This window comes from Panthera pardus, unplaced genomic scaffold, assembly GCF_024362965.1.
Source record: "Panthera pardus isolate Hobbes unplaced genomic scaffold, ASM2436296v1 HiC_scaffold_20, whole genome shotgun sequence".
Lineage (NCBI taxonomy): Eukaryota > Metazoa > Chordata > Mammalia > Carnivora > Felidae > Panthera > Panthera pardus.
In genome coordinates, this window is record NW_026526766.1 from 53427137 (window position 1) to 53451572 (window position 24436).

Consider the following 24436-nt stretch of genomic DNA (forward strand, 5'->3'; position numbering starts at 1 on the left):
AAAGAGACTTGAAGGAAATATAATTCATAATATATATATATATATATATATATATATATATATATATATATATATATAATTCAAGGCATAAAATAATACTTTAATGATTATTTCATGCTTCAAAATATCTTAAAAGCAAATAAATTAAATAAAACAAAAGTCAATTAGAAGATCATAAAAAAACAGATTTAAATAAAACCAAGGACAAATAGGAAAATAAGCAAGGGCCAAAACAACAGAATTAAAGAAAAAATTAATAAAGTACAAACTGTTTTGCAATGGGTTTTCTGACAGAACACAAGTGTCATTAAAACCACCTCTAAACCCAAACCAAAATGGGAAAGGAAAAGACTCATATCAACATCGTCATCACTAGACACATAGATTTGGGCAAGTCTACCACTAATGGTCATCTGATCTATAAATGTGGTGAGATTGACAAAAGAACTATCGAAAAATTTGAGAAGGAGGCTGCTGAGATGGGAAAGGGCTCCTTCAAGTCTGCCCGGGTCTTGGATAAACTGAAAGCCGAACGTGAAGGTGGTTATCACCTGTGGAAATTTGAGACCAGCAAGTTTTATGTGACCATCATTGATGCCCCAGGACAGAGATTTTACCAAAAATATGATTACAGGCATATCTCAGGCCGACTCTGCTGTCCCGATCGTTGCTGCTGGTGTTGGCGAATTTGAAGCATGTATCTCCAAGAATGGGCAGACCTGTGAGCATGGCCTTCTGCCTTACACACTGGGTGTAAAACAGTTTATTGTTGGTGTTAACAAAATGAATTCCACTGAGCCAACCTACAGCCAGAAGAGATAACGAGGAAATCGGTAAGGAAGTCAGCACCTACATTAAGAAAATTGGCTACAACCCTGACACAGTAGCATTTGTGCCAATTTCTGGTCGGAATGGTGACAACATGCTGGAGCGAAGTGCTAACATGCCTTGGTTCAAGGAATGGAAAGTCACCCGTAAAGATGGCAATGCCAGTGGAACCACACTGCTTGAAGCTCTGGATTGCATTCTGCCAGCTACTCGTCCAACTGACAAGCCCTTGTGTCTGCCCCTACAGGATGCCTACAAAATTGGTGGTATTAGTACTGTCCCTATGGGTCGAGTGGAGACCGGTGTTCTTAAGCCAGGCATGGTGGTCACTTTTGCTCCAGTCAATGTTACAACTGAAGTTAAACTCTGTTGAAATGCACCATGAAGCTTTGAGTGAAGCTCTTCCTGGAGACAATGTGGGCTTCAATGTCAACAAGGTATCTGTCAAAGATGTTCATCGTGGCAATGTGGCTGGTGATAGCAAGAGTGAGCTACCAATGGAAGCAGCTGGCTTCACAGCTCAGGTGATTATCCTGAACCATCCAGGCCAAATCAGTGCTGGATATGCACCTGTGCTGCACTGTGCCCGCAAGTTTGCTGAGCTGAAGGAGAAGACTGACTGTCATTCTGGAAAAAAGCTGGAAGATGGTCCCAAGTTCTTGAAATCTGGTGATGCTGCCATCATTGATATGGTTCCTGGCAAGTCCATGTGTGTTGACAGCTTCTCTGACTATCCTCCTCTGGGCCGTTTTGCTGTTCATGACATGAGATAGATATGTCATCTCATGGTTGCTGTGGGTGTCATCAAAGCAGTGGACAAGAAGGCAGCTGGACCTGGCAAGGTCACCAAGTCTGCCCAGAAAGCTTGGAAGGCTAAATGAATGTTATCCCCAATACCTACTACCCCAGTCTTAATCAGTGGTGGGAGAACAGTCTCAGAACTGTTTGTGTCAATTGGCCACTTAGGCTTAATAGTAAAAGACTGGTTAATGATAGCAATGCATTGTTAAGCCTTCAGAAGGAAAGGAGAATGTTTTGTGGACCATTTGGGTTTTTTTGTGTGTGGCAGTTTTAAGTTACTAGTTTTTAAAATCAGTACTTTTTAATGGAAACGACTTGACCAAAAATCTGTCATAGAATTTTGAGACCCAATAAAACAAAAGTGTAATGAGAAACCTGTGTCTTCTTTTGGTCAACACTGCAACCTTGTACTATTCAGGTAAAAGATTAAGAGTTGCCCATAACCTGTTCCTGGTGTTAATATCTGCTGAAACTGAGAATTGGGTTAATGGGTTGTTTTCCCCTTGGCTGGGAAACATTTTTACCAGGTAAGGGAAAGAAACAAGCACATAAAGCTATGGGAAAAGGGGATCTGCAACATAGTTTAGAACAGTAACATCATTAAGGTAAGTTGTAAATGGTTAAATTCTGTAATACCAAACTCAATGTGTTGCATATAAAATTTGTATACTATCACTATTGAGTAAACTTGATGCATTGTCATAATTGAGTTTCCTAGTTACTGGAATGCTTTGTCGCATTTATAAATCTTGTAGTTTAAAGTACCCTGAAAGGTCAGCCATTAAATAACATTATTATATTTAATAGTAGAGTTCATTGTATCCAAACTGCAGGAGAACAAAGTATATACTGGACGTTTACTGTCACTTGAGAACTAGAAACCCACCTCCAATAGGAATTTTCATCTAAGCCAAGCTTCAGTGAAGAGGGAACATTGCTGCACTGGAGATTTAAAACCCAAAGTGGCAATACTCAGCCTAAATGAGGACCTGTCTTGGACTGTAAGGTAAGCTTTGTTTTAAGTTGAAAATGTTTTCAAGATTTTGCTAAAGATGTCCTTCCAAAATCATTACCTAATGAGAAGCAATAAAAGAATGACCATTCCAAGTGAATTTGATGGATGGGTTGGAAAGTGAAGAGCTCATTAAACTCTACTGTGTTTATTTTGTAACTTCTATAAAGTGTATGTAGACTGGTAAATTAACAGTACTTTTCTTTGATTGACAACAATGTAGTCTTAAGTTCTTAGTTTTGGATAGCTGGCAAATCTCTTAAGAACACTGGTGCATTTGATAGAACATTCCATGCATCTTGACTATTTGGACGTTAATTCCGTAAGACCCTATTTGACCCCTAAATTTTAAGTTGCTTTGAAATAGGCAAAATCACAGGACACCTTGTATTTTATACTGCTAACATTTACTAAGTGGAATGTGTCCTAGAACCTAAAGTGGCCATAAATGAGAACTCCAATTGAAAATACTTTCTTTCTTCTAAACTAGGTACAATGCTTGGTCTCTCGACAGTATTACCAGAGACAGTGTAAATTAAAACTTAATAAGACTTTGTCTCCACAGCTCCAAAATACCATTAATTTTTTTCCTCTTATTTGTACAAATATGTTGATCACTATTGGTTTAAGATTAGAGGAGTGGAGATTGGTAAGATTCTTAAACAGCATGTCAATAAATGGTAGCCAGGATAAGAAATCTTATATACTGGAAGGGATTTATTGTTCACCCCTCCCCCGCAAAGAAATCACTTAGCTGCAGAAAATGCCTACCACTAAATGGAGGAAGGAAAGTGGAAATATTATCCAGAAAAGCTTCATTTGGGCTAGTTGGGGTACTTAACTCCATAAAACCCAATGCAATATAGGCTTGTGAAGACAGCCGTCTGGTTTGAGCACCACCTACTGGTAGTCCCTATAAATTATTTACAAACTGTTTCAAAAATGAATCTGTAAATTGAGGATATAGAAGTTTACTTTAGCTCTGTTGAATTTTATGTACTAATTGCCTTGTTTGTTTGAATTGGTTAAAACTAAGAGTGGTTTTGTAAAAATTAAAATTTAAAAAAAAGTACAAACTAATAGCTGTTGCTAAAAATGAACGGAGGGACTTAGGAGAAACATTTGCAAACCATGGTTTCACAAGATAAATTAAAGCAATTTTAAAGAAGGGGGGCGCCTGGGTGGCTCAGTCGGTTAAGCGGCCGATTTCGGCTCAGGTCATGATCTCACGGTGAGTTCAAGCCCCGCGTCGGACTCTGTGCTGACAGCTCAGAGCCTGGAGCCTGTTTCAGATTCTGTGTCTCCCTCTCTCTGACCCTCCCCTGTTCATGCTCTGTCTCTCTCTGTCTCAAAAATAAATAAATGTTAAAAAAAAAAAAATTAAAGAAGGTAAATTAGGGACAAAGCTAATTCATCAGATGATAATTACAAAAGAAAAAGAAAAAAGAGAGAGAACTTGAGACTGGAAACAAAGTACTAAAAAATGAATAAAGAACTGACACTAAAGATTTACACATGTCCAACAAATACAGATTACATATATAAAACACCAAAGCATACCATGGAAGAGTAAAAGCTATTTACTTATCTGAGAGTAAATATTACATCATTCCCAAAAGTTAGAAATCAGGCTGATCTCACATTTCTCCTAAAGAACATTTAATGCCAAAGAACAATGGAAACTCCAAAGTTCTTAGAGGAAAAACAATTGTAAACTGAAAATATTATTGTCAAGTACCAAGTAGACATTTTTTTAACATGTAAGAAGTAAGGCCATGTATAATCCTGGATACATAATAAAGAAAATGCAAAACAGCAAATACAGTATATTATGAATGACTCAAAAAATGAGCTCAAAAAATGAGCACACATAAAAATAACTCATAGAGATCAATGAAAACATTTAAATATAGAATTAATCTAAAAATATTTGCAAATTAGGAGTATAGAAGAGAATATAAATGTTATATCTCTGGTCATTATAAAATGAATAAGATATTCAAATATATTGATGGGAGGAGGGTGGAGTGGATTTGAGAATTATTCATTTAATTCACTTTTTTTAAATTTTTTTTAATGTTTATTTATTTTTGAGACAGAGAGACACAGAGCATGAACAGGGGAGGGGCAGAGAGAGGGAGACACAGAATCTGAAACAGGCTCTAGGCTCTGAGCTGTCAGCACAGAGCCCGACGCAGGGCTCAAACTCTCGGACCGTGAGATCATGACGTGAGCTGAAGTCGGATACTTAACCGACCAAGCCACCCAGGCGCCCCAATTTAATTCACTTTCAACACAGCAAATCAAGAGCTAATATCACATTAAAAATAATTAAAATTACAGAAAAGTAAAATTACAAATTATTTTGTACTCTTAATGTTTTATTATATTGTAATCAGTAAAAAAAATATTCAGGAAATAATGACTCTTCATGTAGCTAAAAAAATCATTTAAAACTTAAATTTTTTCTGTTTCCTTTTTTAATTTTAAGAAAACAGGTTTAATTCATAATTTTTAAATAACATATATATTATGATCCAGTTACCTTTTTCCTTATTCAACCATCACTCCCTCTCATCTATCTTCCAGCTATTTTTTCTATTGCCTCTATTTTTTTTTATCTACCACCTACTGTTTCTACCTATATTCTATATAGCTATCTGCTACTAATTATCTACATGTACTTACATTATTTTTACATATCTATCATCCATCCAAGCCTCTCTCCTCTCTTCCAATTTACCTGCTGTTTACATATCTATATGTCCATCCATCTCTGCCCTTGATTTATCTACAATTATTATTCTCTGCTGTTTTTACACCATGATAATGTTTAACTTGTTAATGAGTTATATGATAGACAAAATATTCTTTAAAGTGTCATTTCTTTAGCCTAAAAGATTAAAAGAAAATATGATTAAAATCCATTAAGGGACACCTGAGTGGCTCAGTCGGTTAAGTGTCCCACTTTGGTGGTTTGTGAGTTTGAGCCATGTCAGGTTCTGTGCTGACAACTCAGAGCCTGGAGCCTGCTTTGGGTTCTGTGTCTCCCTCTCTCTCTGCCGTCCCCCTCCCCCCACCACCACTTGTGCTCTCTCACTCTCAGAAATAAATAATAAAACATTTTTTTAAAACCATTAAAATAGGAGCACCTGGGTGGCTCACTGGACTGAGCGTCCAACTCTTGATTTCAGTTCAGGTCATGATCCCAGGGTTATGGGATCAAGCCTTGTGTTAGCCTCTACGCTGAGCATGAACCTGCTTAAAATTCTTTCTCTCTCTCTCTTCCTCTTCCCCTCTCCCCAGCTTGTGCTCCCTCTCTCTAAAAATGAATTTAAAAAAATCCATTAAAACAAATAATCCTCCCCCCCAAATTCCATTAAACCAGAAAACTTTAAGCAAAATCCTGAAACAACAGAAGGCAGAAATAAACCTGTTACTTGAAATTATTTTAAAGGAAAAGAAAAAAGAAAACAAATAAGTACATATTAAAAATAGCTATCACTTTTTGGGTAACAAACATATGCCAGGTTTCACATCCAATTAATTATCTAAATCTCACCATAACCCCATGAGGTAGAAATGAGTGTCCTGATTTCACAGATACGGAGACTGAACTTCCCAGGTGCTAGCTAGTAAGTGGTAGAGCTAGCTTTCCATTTAAACCAGGACTTGCTGAAATAACACTTGGACTTTGTTTAAAAGTTAATTGATATTAATATTCCAAAAACTGGTACAGGACAAAGTCAAGGAAAGATTTATAAGATTTTGGAAAAACTCCTTCATTTGAGACCATGATGGCTCACCACAATATGTGGCATCTGTCAAGTCCCTGAAGCCAACAGCAGAAGGAAAAGTCATAATCCTTCATAATATGCCACTTGATATTTCCATCGGAGACCCCACAGACAGACAAAATGTTCATGGACTTGACTGTGACCGAGTAGGCTATTCTGTATGGTAAGTCGCAAATAATAGGCAAGCAAATGTATATGCACTTTAAATAAATAAATACAAACATGTTATAATAATGATAAGTAAAGAATTACTTACCTCTTTTGGAATACCTTAGAATAACTGGCATATACTCTACTATAATTTAATTTAGTAAATTGGCATATACTACACTAAAAAAGCTACATATTTTTATCATAGAATTCTAACAAAAAGCTAGACTCAATACTTTTTTTTTTTTTTAATAGAGGAGTTGAATCTCAAGGACATTCGAAAATTTACCATGTATATACAGTTAGTGAATGGCAAGGCAGGGACTCAAAATCAAGAATTCCTATTATAAATCATCCTGCTATATTAGACCACTAAATATATTAGGATCAAGAGGACAAAAAAAATGTGCTCAGTTCCCCTAAAGCCCAGCATTTTTTCTTGTATAAAGGTCCTTGGGTAATACCTTGGCTAACAGTAGTACTATCTAGATCAGTCAACCTCCACCGGCCCCTCCACACACACTATCCAACCCAATATCATTTATGCGGTGCCACCACCAACCAGACACCTAACAGACACACAGACAAAGGAAAGCAGCAGCAGTGGTTTTGCTGGAAAACTTAGCCAGAAAATTGCTTCCCAATTATTTTGAAACTCAACCTAGAGAATTGTTGTGCTTCTTATGGGTATGGCTAATTGAGCAATCAGCAAAGAGGTGGAGACAACTCCAGAAATCCACAGGAGAAAAGGAGGAGAAGTATCATCAGGGCTGTGTTCCCTCAGGGGCCAGGGATAATCCATTCCTTGGCTCTACTAGCTTTTAATAACTCCAGGTATGCTTTGGAGTGCCTCCACTTATGGTAACATCACTCCAATCTCTGTCTTCATCTTCACAATGCTTATCCTTTGTGTATTTTTGTGTCTCTGCTCAGTATGTTTTTTGCTGGGATATTTGTATTGGATTTACGGCCCAACCAGACAACCCAGGATGATCACTTTTCAAAATCCTTAATTTAATTACATCTTCAAAGACCCATTCCCCACCCCCCCCACCCCCCCATGTAGGGTAATATTCACAGGCTTAAGGGATAAGATGTGAACATACAATTTTGAGGTAACCATTCACCTTAGGCACACTGGGGAAAACATTACATAAATCTCTACTGTTTTAGACACAAAATACACAGATATTAACAGAGACCATTCTTCAGGGGAAAATCGCCAAAAAAAAAAACCCAAAAAAACAAAAAAACAAAAAATGGAAAATCACCAATCGCTATTTCTTTCTTTCACATGTACACTAGTGTGCATACTTTCATTACTCCTCAATCCCTTAAATTGGTTGTACTCCTTTTTATTTTCATATTTTGTCCAAAGTTTATTACTGCCACAGGGCTAGGTTTTATCTTCCTCTATCATCGGAAGACAAAAGTCCCTAGACACATTCAATATGATTCTCTTGATACTCAGATTATTGTCTGTCCAACAACACCAGCAGCAGCCCCTGGAAGATGGCTACGAAGGTCAATTATCAGTCTTGATTAAGGGATGACTAGAACAAAATGCTCATTTCAACCTGGATACCAGTGGAGTCCTGGCATATCAAAGTTGGATTGTTACTATTAACTAGAATATACTTCCTCCTTGCCACTTACTCACACACACACACTATATAACAGTCATCATGATTCTCAATATGCCTTGAGACAAAGAAGGTACATTTATATGTTTACATGTACCAGGAGAGATAAGAAGAATTTGGAAATTGGAAGACAAATTTAGGTTATTGCAGATTATATAGTGTTGTCCCAAATTAATTTGAACTACTTATATCCAGTTCTCAATTTTACTGCCTCTTTATACTATTTAAATATTTCCCTTATTACGTATATTTTAAATGTTTTAAGATTTTCATGCTATGTACATATTAGAGAAGTACAATTTATTATTACAAGAACTCCCAGAATTCTTAACTCAGAAGCAACCTTGGAATGATTTTATTATACAATTTACAAATATATATATATAACTTCAAAAAATTTTTTAATGTTTATTTATTTTTTATTTAAAAAAAATTTTTTTAACGTTTATTTATTTTTGAGACAAAGAGAGACACAGCATGAGTAGGGGAGGGGCAGAGAGAGAGGGAGACACAGAATCGGAAGCAGGCTCCAGGCTCCGAGCCATCAGCCCAGAGCCCGACGCGGGGCTCGAACTCACGGACCGCGAGATCGTGACCTGAGCCGAAGTCGGCCGCTTAACTGACTGAGCCACCCAGGCGCCCCTTTAATGTTTATTTTTGAGAGAAGGCAAGACAGAGCACAAATGGGGGAGGGGGAGAGAGAGAGAGAGAGAGGGAGACACAAAATCGGAAGAAGGCTCCAGGCTCTGAGCTGTCGGTCATCACAGCCTGATGCAGGGCTCAAACCAAGAGATCATGACCTGAGCTGAAATTGGATGCTTAGCCAACTGAGCCACCCAGGCACCCCAATAAATAAAGAACTTTAAAAAAAAACATGACTGTTTTTATTCCTGCTTATCTTTAAAATTTACACACACACACACAATCGCTTTAAGCAATATACAAAATGATATAAAATCAAGACACACCAAGTTCCTTCCCAATTTTTAGCAGTTCACTTTTTCTTTTTATGACATTTTTACTTCAACACAGATATCCATCTAACTTACAACAGATATTTAATTTAAATGTCTGTATGTATTTTTTCCTTCAATGTTATTCCAGATCACAGACCTGATGAAATTCTTACTATGTGGCTCATTTAGAAACTCTTTGATTCTAATTCATTCTTCATGTGTCTATGGCTAGTCCCACAGTAAATAGTACTTAGCAAAACCTTTGGTTCTTCAGAAGAGAAGAGGACTGTGATGTACTGAGGGAGGTCAATGTTTGATTACGCAAATGTATAACTCCCCTGCAGCTCTAATACCGGCTGTACAATAACTAAAACAAGGATAATGGTGAATTTAAGAATCGGTATTCCTGCTTAATGTCCCTTGTCCCCTCAATAAAACATCCTAAATATACCAATGTCCAATTATGTATATCTCCTTCACAAATCATACTTGATTTGAAATTTCATGTATCTATCTATATATCCCCATCTCTATCTACCATCTATCTACTATCTATCTATCTATCTATCTATCATCTATCAATCTATCTATGTATCTAGCTTACTACTTGGAGAGGTGGCATTCCTCACTTTAAAAGAATAGTTTCCAAAGAAATTTCCTAATCATTTTTTAAAGGATAATTATCTTTTTGAAAGACAGGTAAATGTCAATGTAATTTATAAGGTGTGTAGAAAGTAATTATGACAGAGGTTAATTGAAATTTATGGAAATGTATTGACATAATTAAACTCTCAGGGATGCCAGAGAAAAATTTAGGAAGCATAATCATCAACTCCTTTCTTATCTACAGTTATACTACAGACAGTACTCTATTCATACACCTCATTTTTGAATGTGTGAATGCCAGCTCTCTTTTGTTTGTTATTTAGGTTATTTTTTATTTTTCATCATGAAAAGGTTATATTTTTATATAAATAATAGATTTTATATAAATAGATCATTTCAAAGAATAGTGAAAAGTTTTTATCTCACAATTGTTCTTATTCCCTATAGTAGCTTCTTCTGAATTATGCTATTATCTTTAAGCTTCCATCAAAAATTCTTCTATTTCAAATTCTGACCAGGTATTTGTACCTGGACACAACTTATTTGTGCTCAGGATCTCATTTTGGCTTACTTTCTCAATATTTCATTCCATTGAGTGTCTAAGGAAGAAATTTTGGGTATTTTTAAAATTTATTTATTTACTTGAGATAGAGAGAGGGAGTATAAGCAGGGGAGGGTCAGTGAGAGAGGGAGAGAGAGAATCCCAAGCACATTCTGTGCTGTCAGCACAGAGCCTGATGCAGGGCTCGATCTCAGGAACCATTAGATCATGACCTGAACCGAAACCAAGAATCGGATGCTTAAATGACTGACCCACCCAGCCACCACCATTTGCAGTATTTTCTTTAAAAACAACAGCTGGCATTGGGGGAGTGGGGAAGGAAGCACAGGAAATAGGGATGAACGAGATTAGCCATATGTTGAAAACTTAAAACCAGGATGGAGTGACATAGAAGTTTATCATACTCTTCTTTGTACTTTTGGTTATATGTAAAATTTTCTGTAATAAAACATTTAAAACTGTACCTTCCCTTGGAAATCTCCTCTTTCCTATATCCTCAAGCAGCCTTCTCTTCGTCAAAAGATCCCTTAACATTCAAATATATTCTCAGCAATCTTTTTAAAAATGAGCACCCCGGTACTTGTTTGCAGGTGCTCTTTCTCTTCTTTGTCTACATTGGTGAGCCTCTCTTGAGTCAATAATTCCCAAATGTATATATCTTCTTTATGCCTGAGATTAAGTATTCAGATCCCTTATTTCCTTATTTTCACCTCGTTTAGATGTCTTCCACATTCTAAGTTATAAAATTCCTAAGTTGATCTGTTGACACATTGACATGCATACACAGAGAACTCTGCTGTCACCTTCATTCATCCCTGTGTCAGTAAGTGGTACTGTATTATTTTACCTGTGTCAGTCAAGAAAGCTAAAATTTCACCATTGGTTCCTTTTTCTCTTATCACCCATCTACTCCATGAAGAAATTGTTTGTTTTCTACTAATAACTTATGGCTCAAATTCAACTGCGTATTTCCACTTCAATATTCTGGTCTCAGACACTATTATCAAATACCTAGATTATTACTACAACAACCTTGATCCCTGATAACAATTTGAATCACACTCACACTAGCCCCAACTTAGTTTTTGTTTGTTTGTTTGTTTAAATCCAAATCTTAAACAAAAGTTAAGTTACACCAGTGTTTAAAAATCTTCAGTGGCTTTTCACTGCATGTAGGATAAAATACCAATTCCTTACAAACATCTTGAAAGTTTTGTGTGTTCTTGTCCATATCCACCTCTGGGACTTCATCTGTTTTCACTCTTCTTTCTTCATCAAATTTGGGTCATTTAACTTTTTTCTTTACTCATTTTCATATCCTTGAATATACCAAGCTCTTTCTTATTTCAAAATATTCTACATTTTCTATTTCCACTCTACAAAAATTGTTTCAGCCTACTTTTTCAGAGGTTATATTTCTTATTTGTCTTCTCATATGATATGTTAAATATTCAGAGATATTTCTGTGAAATAGTTTCTTCATAAACTTTTCTTAAAAATACTATTTATTTAACAGCACTTTTACAAATAGTTCACTTAATTGATTACTTTGTTTTCTATGCCCTCCCCCTTTCTAAATGGTAACACTTATGACAAATCTGTTTTTATTTACTGTCTAGAATAGTATCTGGTACATGATTAATCTTTAATGTATTTTTTCAGTGAATTAGTTTCCAAAAATAAATCTTTAGAGAATATTTCAATATTAATCTGGGGGTTAGTATGTGGTACAAATTCATCTAAGTTATAAATTGTAACACATGTGTCAACATAAAAACCATTATATTTTTAAAAAGTTATTTGCAAACTTTGTTAGGTTAATATGATAACTTTTAGAAACTGTACTAATAGACTCTTTAGGACTGAAAAGGAAGCTGTGGAAATTGGACTTCAGAAATTTACATGGAAAGGTGGATCAAGTTTTCTTTGTTTTTTCTGATGTGAAAGCAGAGTGTTACTTAAGAAATACATAGTATTTATAAACACTAAATTTACCTCATACAGTGATTCTAAACAAAATGTGATTTTACACACAGTAATTATTCTGCCTTATAATCCTGGGATCTGGAAATTATTTTATTCTTATAGTACAAGGGCTTGAGTTTCAAAGAGTTATAATAGCTTGACTATGTTCACATAATTGGTGTGTAATAGGTAGTTCAGAAGAAAATGTGAAGGTCTTTAAGATGGGCAAAAGATTGGTAGGGGTCCTTTAAATGGTATCTGGGGCTTTAGTATACTTTTTGGACTTATTTAATTCTATGGGATCTGCACCTTTCATTTTCTTTGACTATTTCTCTGTAAGTCACAGAAAACTGAAGATAATGCAAGTTGGGCCTTTTTTTGTCCATAGAAATGCAAATTTCAGGTAGAGGTACAACTGTCTTCTATTCACTGAAAAGGTGATTTCAAATATTGTATTTTATAGCCCCTTAGATTTTAAACATTTCGTATCTTGGCAAGTTCAATTTGTCATTACTGATTTTCCTTGTGTACCTCTATCTGTGTTATTGCACTTCAGATATTCCTTTGCACTGACTGTAATACCTTACTCATTCTTTCGTTAATGAATGTGTTAAATAAAAGGTTTGGTGGTCATTGTATAAAAGTTAGAATTTTATCTCTAAAATTTTTTCTTTAGAAGCTGGAACACAAATCCTAATGAACTGACTACAGATTGTGGGTGGTCTTCCCATTCATGCTAGAGTTACTCGTCAGTGTGAGCTGCTTTAGGGATGCCACCTGAAAGTTGGACAAGTGCACTTAGAAAGTTTTGATTAGGCAGGAGAGGAAGCAGAGATTTCTTTGGAGGAAATGCTAAAAATATTTTGCTGAAATATTCTTCTGTATGTGAATAATTTCTCATTAACTGGTGATAGGCTCCTTAAACTTACAATAGTCATACTTCATCATAATTTTGGGAAGCCAAGAAATTTTATTGTTTTAGCTTCAAATATTGAAAATGTTATTGAAAATGTTATTGCTAGCTTTGATAATTACTTGACTATGCATGTAATTGACAAACACCAAGTGCCCCACCATGCAACTTTTAAGAAAGGAGCCCTTGTGACTCCAGACAACAACTAAAAGTCTATTTGGCTCAAATATTTAGTTTTAGGTCTTGAAAGACGGAACAACTAGTTCAGACTGTGTCCCAGTAACATGTTTTCACCCCGTTTAGATGACCAGGACTTCCACATTTCCTTTAAATTCTCATCCATATATTACTCAGTGTTATTATGTCCAACACACTTGAGTTCATGAACAGACCTCCCATATTCTTTGGATCCAGGTCCCATCAGTTACACTTGCTGCATGGAAATCCACTTAGAGGCAATGCTTACTGTTGCCATGGATGGAGCCTACCATCATAATAAGGGTTTAGCAGCAATGGTCCATCTTCCTAAGTGCTAAAACGGCAGATTTCTTATGATTCTAGGGGGAGTCTTTTCTCACTGTGATTTTTTACTGGACTTAAACTGTGCTCATTTCTTTGACCAACGTGATGGAATGAGTTTCTCTTCTATTCTGTGTTACATTTTATCACTTGAACATCCAAATGACATTTCTGGGCCACCCAAATCTGTTACTTAAAAAGAACTCTTATGGGAACATATACCAACTCTTTTCACAGAGAATTCAGAGAAGGGAAGTTGCAATGGCAATCCCTTACACCTTTCCATTTTTGCTCCTCAGTTCTATCTCACCCCTACCTTCAATTCACGGGTCTCATCTCCTGTTACATTCGTTTTCTGGATAGAAATAAACCCACAGAGTAGATGTGCATGAAACGTCTGATGTTCAGGGAGGTTCCATATTCTTCCTAAGTAGTTATGGTGACCTTCCAAGGAGACTTGTTGTGTTAGTTTTCTGTGGTGTATAAGAAATTATTACAGACGTGGTTTAAAACAATACACATTTAGTGTTTCAAATAAACATGAATTTATTCTCTTACAGCTCTGGAAGCCAGAAGTCAGAAAATGGTTTCAATAAGCCAAAACCAAAGTGTTAGCAAGGCCATGCTTCACCTGAAAACTCTAGAATACAACTTCTTTCTTTGCCTGTTCCCCCTCCTAGAGCTACACTCCTTGGCCAATGGCTCCTTTCTCTGTGTTCAAAGCCAGGAGCAGCATTGTGTTATCTTCGCATCTTCTGTGTGTAGTCAGATCTGCCTCTTTGTCCTTATAAGGCCATGTGATTGCATTCAGGGTCCACCTCAATAATCTAGGATAATCTCCCCATCTCAAAATCTTTAACTTAATGATACCTGAAAGTCAGTTTTGACATATAAGGTAGCATTCACAGGTTCTAGGGATTAATAGCTGGCTATCTTTGCAGACCATTATTTGGTCCATCACACTTGCTAACTTTTTACTACTGTTATGGTTGCTGCCAAAGCATCAAATAACAAATTACCCAGCATTTGTCAGTGCCTTCATGCAAAACATTCAGAGGAAATTAAGTGTAAACTTTAGTAAAAATTAGAAGTGAAAATTAAGAAAAAAGAAAGTAAAAATTAGAAGTGAAAATTAAAAAAAAAATGGAAGTATCACATACTACCAGGAATATATTAAAAATTATGCTGAAGAAAGATGATGTTTGGCATTTTTATAAAAGGTAAGCAATCCATGAAAAATGGAGAATTATCTTAATTGCTAGAAAATAAAATTTAAATAAAATTTTAAAGAATAAACAGAAACTTAAGAGATATTTCTAGGATCCTGATGGGAAGGACAGTATATGAATCATAGAGCAGATAATGAACAAAAGTTTGCCTCATTATATACAAAGCAAAATTGACCATAGTCCCAAAAATAACTACTGAGAAAAAGAGAGGTTCATATGCAGATTTATATTATGTAAGAGCTGAGAAAGGAATTCAGTGAAAACAACAGATGAATATATGTTAGCACAATGCTTATTTAAAAAAAATCTTTATCTGGAAACTCTTTCAGAAATAGAATGATATAAGCAGATTTCATAAATTTAAATTAGACTTGAAACTTACACAGAACATTGAACTGAATCTTCCAGCTTTTCTCTTAAATAGGAAAATATTTTCTCTAAAATTCTTGACATACTTTCCATAAGTTATGTTAAAAGTGTCTGCTAATATGTATAGAAAGTGGACATAAGACTCTTGTTGAGGATAACCCAGTAACTATCACTTTACAATCTTTATATTTATCATTAAAATATTTTATTTCACAGCAATTTGTACATACATATGAATATGTTTTAAATACACCTTGTCTTAGTTTCCTGGAGCTGTCGTAACGAAGTACCACAAACAGTGTTGCTTCAGCATCAGACATTTATTGTCTCATAGTTCTGGAAGCTACAAGTCCAAAATCAATATGTCTGCAGGGTTGGTTCCTTACAGGGGATGAGAGAGAGAATCTGCCTGCCCCATGCTTCTCTCCTAGCTTCCGATTGCTTCAGGTGTTCTATGGCTTGTAGAAAGAATTCTGTCTTCATATCATGTTTCCTCTCTGCATTTCTGTCTTTGTGTCCAAATTTTCCCTTTACATATATTTTTATAAGGTCCCTAATGATATAATCTTAACTTGCTCACCTGGAAAGACCATAAAGTGACCAATAAAATCACATTCACAGGTACAGAGGTTAAGACTTCAACATCATTGAGAGGGATGCAGTTTGTTTATTTCTTTGTTGGGATATCTGCTGTCCCTTACTATCAGAGAAAGTAGGCAAGACAGCATTTTGATAAAAATTATGAAGGAACATATTGAAATGCAGAAAACTTGCCAAAAAATTTAAAAAATTGAAAAAAAACAACTGTGTTTCTAACCCCCTCGGAATTGGAATAGGGAAAAGTTTAATGTACTTGACACAATGAGATGTGACAATCTAGCTTATTAAAAAAAATAGAGATTTTAAATCAGTTTTCTCATGGGGGACTAGAATTTTCTAAACCAGAATGAATCAAGATGAATTTCAAGTGTTTGTGATAAACAAAGCCACAAACTGAACTCTATGGGGGTTTCTCTATGTGTGAAAGCTCAGCCCACATTGTTTAAGACTCACATTTTTCCTTTTATTATTTCATGAGTTCCGTTCGAGAAAGGAGGAAGAAGGTGAAACCCAGCCTCTAAGACTTTTTTCATTAAAATCTTTCTCTAACACATTTTCCTTTAATATATTTAAATGTTTTCTTGTGATGACTCTTTTATGTTCTGTACACTCTAATCCCCCCTTATATAATTCTGTCAAAACCTTCTTCATATTTTGCTTCCCAAGTCAATTACCTTGCTTAAACTCAGTGAGAACTGAGTTCTCTTATTGAGAACTCCCATGTCTGGTCCAGGCATAGTTCTCTGACCATTCCTATTAACTCATGAAAACTCATGGTTTCCTACATTCTTAGACAACCTTAATTGCTTCTTTCCTGCAGGTATAAGTTTATACTATGCAAGCCACTATCTTGTGAACACAAAAATTTGCAATTATTTCCTGAAGTCTCTAGGAAGAATTTCTTATATATTTTTCAGAGCCTACACTCTATATAACAACTTACCACTTGGTCATGAATTAATTCTTTTAACATTTAACTGATGTTTATTAGATACATATTCTTAATGCATTATGTCAGTTGGTGCTATTGTCTGCTTCCAGACAGATAATTAAAGCATAACTGCTGTGTGCTCAAATTCCAGGATTGCAACGCCATACCGGCTTGTGGCTAATAGCTAGAGAATAGTTTGTCCGTGTAGATGATCACCTTACAAGTGAGCTCCTATAACCCATTGCTCTACTATAAAGCAGAGCAGGAAGGCATATTCTACATTAAAGTAGATCAATAGAATTTAAGAGCTCACTTCTAAGTGGTGGCAATTTTAGACACAAAGATACCAATTCAAGGACTATAAATTGTTGAATAGGCCAGACTGCTACAACAAAGAAGCATCAATACAAATCATTATCTTTGATATATATCCTTTGTTAAATCAAAGAATATATCCCACAATTACATCAGAGTTGAACAAGTCACAACACGGGATTGGGTGCTATTAACGATTGATTTCATGTTTCTTGACCTTTTCTGAGTAAAAGGTCATCATCTCACCATTCTCTGCATAATGGCCCTCACAGGGCTTAATGAAAATACACTTCTAGACACCCTACTCCAAGAAAATATGGTCAATCGAAAGTAATTTATATTGTACAATTTTCCGGATCATGAATCCTTGGGGTACAAAGTTTTTGATTACCTAATATTAGGTCATCTCAGAGATAAATCAGGAAGACAGAATATCCAAAGTAATTTCTGGTCAAGTAGTCTTCCTAACAATGGACAATGTGTGAGCATATCTGAAATTAAATATCAAATCCTTAAGCTTTTTTTTGACTTGTAAACTCTCTGCAATTTTATTTATCGTGTCTAATCCTTATGCATTCTTACTGTGGAAAATGTCCACTTGTTTGTTAGCACTTGCTATGGCATATAAAATGCGCTGTTATAACATGAGAGAGACATTTGCTACGATATTAGTCAAGGTCCTCCACAGAAACAGAAGCTATAGGATGTGTGTGTGTGTGTTTATATGGAGAGAGAGAGAGATTTTTAAAGAATCAGCTCACAACATTCTGGGTCTGGCAATCTGCAGGGCAGAGTCCTGCAGTCTAGAGACCCACGAGAGTGTTGATGATGCAGTTCAAGTCAGAAGGCAATCTGCAGGTACAAGTTTTTCTTCTCGAAACTTCACTCTGCTTCTCTTTAGGCCTTCAACTATCTGAGTGAGGCCCACACACATTTTGGAAGATAATCTAATTTTCTCAGAGTCAACTGATTTAAATGCTGATCATATAAAACAAAAAACAAAAAAACCAAAAAACTCACAGCAACATCTAGACTGGCGTTTGACCAAACATCTGGGCACTACAGCCTAGTGAAGTTGACACATAAAATTAACCAACACAGCTGCTTATTCCATTACTTTATGTGCTCTTACAGAGTAATGATTCTTTTTTATTCATGCCTCTTATCTCTACCAATATCATCATATCCCCAAAACAAAAACCATATAAAGAGTGATGTGTAAATATACAGTTGGCCTTCATTATTTTCAGATTCCCTATTTGAGAATTTTCCTACTTGTTAAAATTTATTTGTAATCCAAAAATCAACGCTCATTGTATTTTCTCATTCACAGACACACAAAACATGGCAAAAAATTCGAGTTGCCCAGTCATGCATGTTTCCAATTAAGGTCTAATAAGGCAGTGCTCTGCTTCCTTATTTCAATCTTCACCTTATAAATAAATGTCCTTGTCACAATGTATTTTGTGCCTTTTTTTATTTGTATTTTTGTATTCCTGTGCTTTTTGTAAATATGCTGTTTAATATTAGTCCCAAGTGTATTAGTGACGTACTGGCCGATAGTCTCAAGTATAAGAAGGCTCTGGTATGCTTTATGGAGAAAATACACATGTTACAATTATTGGTCGTGATTTCAACGTTAACAAATCAACAATATATTTTAAAAAAAGTTTCTTTAAACACAAACTCATATAAAACAAAGTTATGTCTTGATCAGCTGATGATAATGTTGCGACCAGAGGCTTGTACAAACCTAAGTCTATGTTTCCTCGAGGAGAAATGCTTCAGTGTTCATGAATTCAATGTTGGCAGTGACATCATAGAGTATTACCACTATGAACAATGAGAACACATTGCAGAAACTCCTTGTCTAAATGCACTAATATTCTTTTTGTCTGAGTGCATTGTTTTTTTTTTTATTTTCAATATGTATTATTTTGAGTTTTAAGAAGAATTTGTTCTACATACACAGTTATATTTACTCTGAAGAGACAGATTTAGATAGGCGAATAGATGGATAAATGCAGAGAAATTGAGAAATACCTAAATAAGTACAAGCCAATACATACATACGTTTATTTTCTAATTCACTAAAAAGGTCTCTAAGCAATGGCAGCCAGTAAACTTGAGCACCCAATTCCCAGAGCTTAGTTACCAATACTTTCTATTACTGAAAGAAACAGTCTTCCAAGGAGAAATGAGCAATTCTAGGGCTGAGAAAGTGGAAGTACAAAATGGGCCTGTAATATATTCTGCCAGAAATTAAAAATGTGGTCCAAGAATGATAAAGATATGTCAAAAAATTACAGGGGCCAGCTTCAAGGTTCTTCCACTAGACAAATCTGTGACAATCTGACAACCCATCAAATAAACTCAGAATTCATAAAAATCAAATTTTCCATAAGTGAATAAGTACTAATTCTCTTCTAATACTCACAGAAGAATGTCAAAGGATAAATATATTTAAAATGATAAACTTAGAAAATTCATCATCATGATAATTCAGAGACTAAGAATCAATGAATTTTAAATGAGTGGGTGAAAGTTGGATAAAAGGTATTTATTTGTTCTCAACATGTATCCCCACATAGTACTTAAAAAATGCAGTAAAAATAGTAACTTGTCTGTGGAGAAATCCAACAGACAAGTCCTTGACGAAGTGACAAAGTTAACATCACCAGGAATATGAGAAGTCATGTGTCCCTGATATGATATACAGAACACAAAATTACTTCTGATACTCTGCCAAAAATTCACCATCAGAATTTAATCACGAGGAAATATCAGGCAACTCCAAATGTAGACACATTCTACAAATATACTCTATATTTGTTGAATATGTAAAGATCATTAACTAAAAAAACCTGAGGATTGTTCCAGATTAAGATATTCTTTCAATCAGTAATAAATAATATCACCACATTTTCTATCTTTAGTCTGCTCCCAAATCAGTGATTATTTCCTGCTAGTGTAACTGTTAGTTAAAATAGAGTATGTGCAATATTAGAATTTTGTCTGAGTCCCCAAATTATAAAAATAAAACAAAAAATCACATAGTATATATATGCCCATAGGTGAACAGTGTCTTCACAGAATATATTTAAAGGGAATTATGGTAGCATTAGCTTACTTCTATTCGGTGAATATTTAAGAAATGACTTGAAGATTTTAAAGATACAGAATTTAGTCATTCGAATTCTTAGCTGCACTGTTGATGGAGCGCAGTGTCTGCTCCAACTATTGGCAGGCAAATTGAATGATATCATAGGCGAATCAATAGGAGAGTGTGGAATCTCTTTTGGACTTTAGAAGAGCTAGCAATTGCTACCCAGAAAGAAATCTAAGACTTACAGCTGCTACTAGAATATCTGTGGTAGCAGAACAGAGAAAGAGAGCCCTGGGTTGGAGGAGACCAAGCACTTTCACCAACAATGCGATCAAGCAACCAAGAGCATCATGAACTATCCCTCACCGGAGGACTTCATACCGGAGGAGCTTAAAGTCTCCACTGATGAATTCGTCATGTTTTCTAAGGAACCATCCAAACATCAAAATACCATCCAAACACACACACACACACACACACACACACACACACACGCACACGCACACACTTACATGCCTTCACAAATAACCAAAGCAGATTCCCAAATGTGAGGCCATTCAAAAATAAGACTAATAACACAGAAACTAAATGGAAAACTTAAAGTACCTATAATTATTTCAACCATAGGTAAAGAATGAAAATTTGAGAACATTAGAATTGAAACTTGTGGAAAAATAAAGTTCTATTATATTATTACTATGTATTAACATTATATTATTTAACTAATCATTAATAATGATATAGTAATATATAATATTAATATATGTTTATATTATATTCATCTTTTCTAAAGTCCGATTACTCAGTAGAACAATGCATTCTAAATACACAAAAATGTGTTGTTTTCTCACTTTCAGAACTCTCCATAAATCCACCCAAATTTATGTTGCATTAACTTCCAAAATACATGATTCCCTTTGATGAAGCAGATCTCTAAATTACCTGAAGCCTACACAGGTCATCATATTCTCCCTAATTTCTGCCTTTGAGACTTTACTTGCTTTTAATATTTATCATGTTGATGCTTTTTTCACTCTCAAGAGCCAAAGTCCATTGCTTTCTTAAAATCTGTCATATTCTTCTGAATTAATACATTAAAAACATATACAGGTTCTCCTGGGTGGCTCAGTTTGTTAAGCATCAGACTCCTGATTGCAGCTCAGGTCATGATCTCACGGTTCAGTTGGTGAGTTCGACCCCTGCATCAGGCTCTCTACTGACAGTGCGGAGACTGCTTTGGATTCTGTCTCTCGCTCTCTCTTTCTACCCCTCCCCTGCTCTCTCTCTCAAAATAAATAAATAAGCATTAAAAAAATAAAAATTTAAAAATACATACATAGGTCACATAATTACATTCTTTTTTATTAGCCTTTTGTGGGTTAGGTCTGCATATTTCAGTAGAGAATTAAGTTCCTGAGTGTGAACATCAAGTTCTCCATCCCTGAATGAAAGAGTCTTGTGTGCATAATGGGAATCCCATATTTATTCAATGATTCTTACTCTGATCCATAATTCAAAATCATTATAGAAGATGTGCAGTGAGGAAATACCTTAATGACTTTTAAAAGTATTTTAATGGCTCTATTTTGAGATTTTCACAATTTCAATGTCTGTAGAGAATTTATTTTTAAAGTGAAGATGGAAAGTTCAATACATTAGTGGTATGAATTTTTGAGCTATATATTTTTAGCAAAACAAATTACCCAAAAGAATTCTAAATGCTCCAAAGCATGCTGGCAGTATAACTAGTGTCTATGTATATTATTGCATTATTAATAAAACCAGATTTTGTAGGTTTTCATGAATATTTCTATATTCCTTTTATACCCACAGGAAATAAACCAGTAGTAAGATAAAGGAAATAAAAATGATAGTTCTATTGACCTCAAAATAAGTGTTTCCTGGATGAAATATGGTTACATATCAAAACTGCCTAGACATGGCAAATATAAGAAAATCAATTTTTAAATCTTATAAAATCCTTGTACTAGGAATAGACTGGTATATGCTATTGCACAAGTTTTTTTAAAGTGTGAGCCTCTGATGTGGAATGTAGAAGATAAATGCATATTTGACTGGCAAAGACTTAGTAAATCTATAAATTTGTGATTCATCCAATCATTCATTTATCTCTCCATCAATTCATCTATGTATCCATTCATCTATTCCCGGAAATACAAGTACGTAAGTTAATCAGCCTCAATCTCTTAGGATAAACTAGTTAGATGCATGGTTAAGGCAATCTTTTGTATCTTCTTGAAAAAAGAAAATATAGGGGTGCCTGGGTGGCTCAGTCAGTCAAGCGGCAGACTCAGTTTTGGCTCAGGTCATGGCCGCGCGGTTCATGGATTTGAACACCCACGTCAGATTCTGCACTGACAGTGCAGAGCCTGTGTGGGATTCTCTCTCTCTCCCTCTGTCTGCCCCTACCCTATTCATGATCACTCTCTCTCTCTCGCTCTCGCTCTCTCTCTCTCTCAAAATAAATAAGCTTAGAAGAAAAAATGTTTAAAGAAGAAAAAGAAAACCTAAATTTTGAATTCTTGTGACTAATTTTTAAATGTTACCTTTATGCATTTGTTCTTCACATATGAATATTTTAATAAAAGTTCAATAAAAGAGCATTTATAGCTATGAAATAACATTCAATAAAAATCATTCTGAACATAAAAAATGTGTCTGGGTATAATAAATACTCTACTGTAATAGAATTATAATAACATTTATACTAGTAAACTAAGAAGAAACACCTTTAGTCAGAAAATAGGGTGAGAAAAGGAGGGAAGCCAGGCCTACAGTCTTGTTATCTGAGTTGAATATCTAGTTTCTATAAATTAGACTAATTTGATGATCTGGAACACTTAATGAAAATTCCCAAGAATGCCAGAATAAAGGCTAAGACCAGACTTTTCTTAAAAAATAAGAAAGTAGATGGTTTCTACATGAAGATAATGTTTTTGTTCACCCTAATATGTCTGCTTAGGGATGACAAAGGGATATAATTTAGTGCTATGTTGGCTATATTAATGACCATTTAAAATTTGTTTTTAATGTTTTTATTTATTTTTGAGACAGGGAGAGACAGAGCATGAGCAGGGGAGGGGCAGAGAGAGAGAGGGAGACACAGAATCTGAAGCAGGCTCCAGGCTCTGAGCTGTTAGCACAGAGCCCAATGCAGGGCTCAAACCCATGAACCGTGAGATCATGACCTGAGCAGAAGTCGGACGCTTAACCGACTGAGCCACCCAAATGTCAGTATTAATGAGCATTTTAAAGAATAATCTTCCAAGTGAAATTTACAAATTGAGAATATTCATCTGGAAACATCTGAATTAGTCTATGTGCTGACCAACAAATGCAAAATGGTAAAACTCATTCCTGCACACAAAAAACACTAGAGCTGGAAAATCAAGGATCCTATTTCAATTTACAGATCAAGAAACTGAAATCCAAGAGACTGGGGAACCTGAGTGGCTCAGTTGGTTGAGTGCTCAACTCTTGATTTCAGCTCAGGTCCTGATTTCTCGGTTGGTGGGATTCAGTCCAGCACAGGGCTCTACACTGACAGCAGAAGCCTGCATGAGATTCTCTCTCTCCCTCTTTCTATCCCTCCCCCAAGGACATGCAAGTGTATATGCACTCACTCTCTCTCTCCCTCTCAAAATACATACATAAACTTAAAAAAAATGCAAGCGATTAAATGATCATGTGAGACTTTGGGTTAAAGTTGACAACCATCTGTAACATTATAATAAAGATACTGACAATTATAATGGCAACGTGTTGCCAATATTTGATCAAGAAAATGTGTAACGGGACAAGAGGGAACAAATTATTTAAAATTAATAAATTAAACTTTTCTAAATACTCCCTGAATAAGAGACCACGAAACTTCTGTCCCAGGCCAGCACTAGTACCCCATTGAGTATTTGAGGTCTCTTTTGTTAGTGCAAAAACTATATTCCTTACCCAAATTTCCTCACTTCTAGTTTACATTTCCCAACATACTGAAGGAACTCAGATTTCTGTTATTTCTCTTCTTTTCAAGAATCTTCTATCATGTGTCTGTCAATTAGTTCTAAAATAAAATTTTGGGTAATTTCTTATAGTTCTAACAGAAAGCTACTTTTTAAA

The 24436-nt window shown here is 35.3% G+C and overlaps 1 pseudogene; it reads left to right on the forward strand.

Moving 5' to 3' along the window:
• Positions 1–297: 297 nt before the first annotated feature.
• On the forward strand, positions 298–1958 carry LOC109252063 (elongation factor 1-alpha 1-like; annotated as a pseudogene).
• Positions 1959–24436: the final 22478 nt, after the last annotated feature.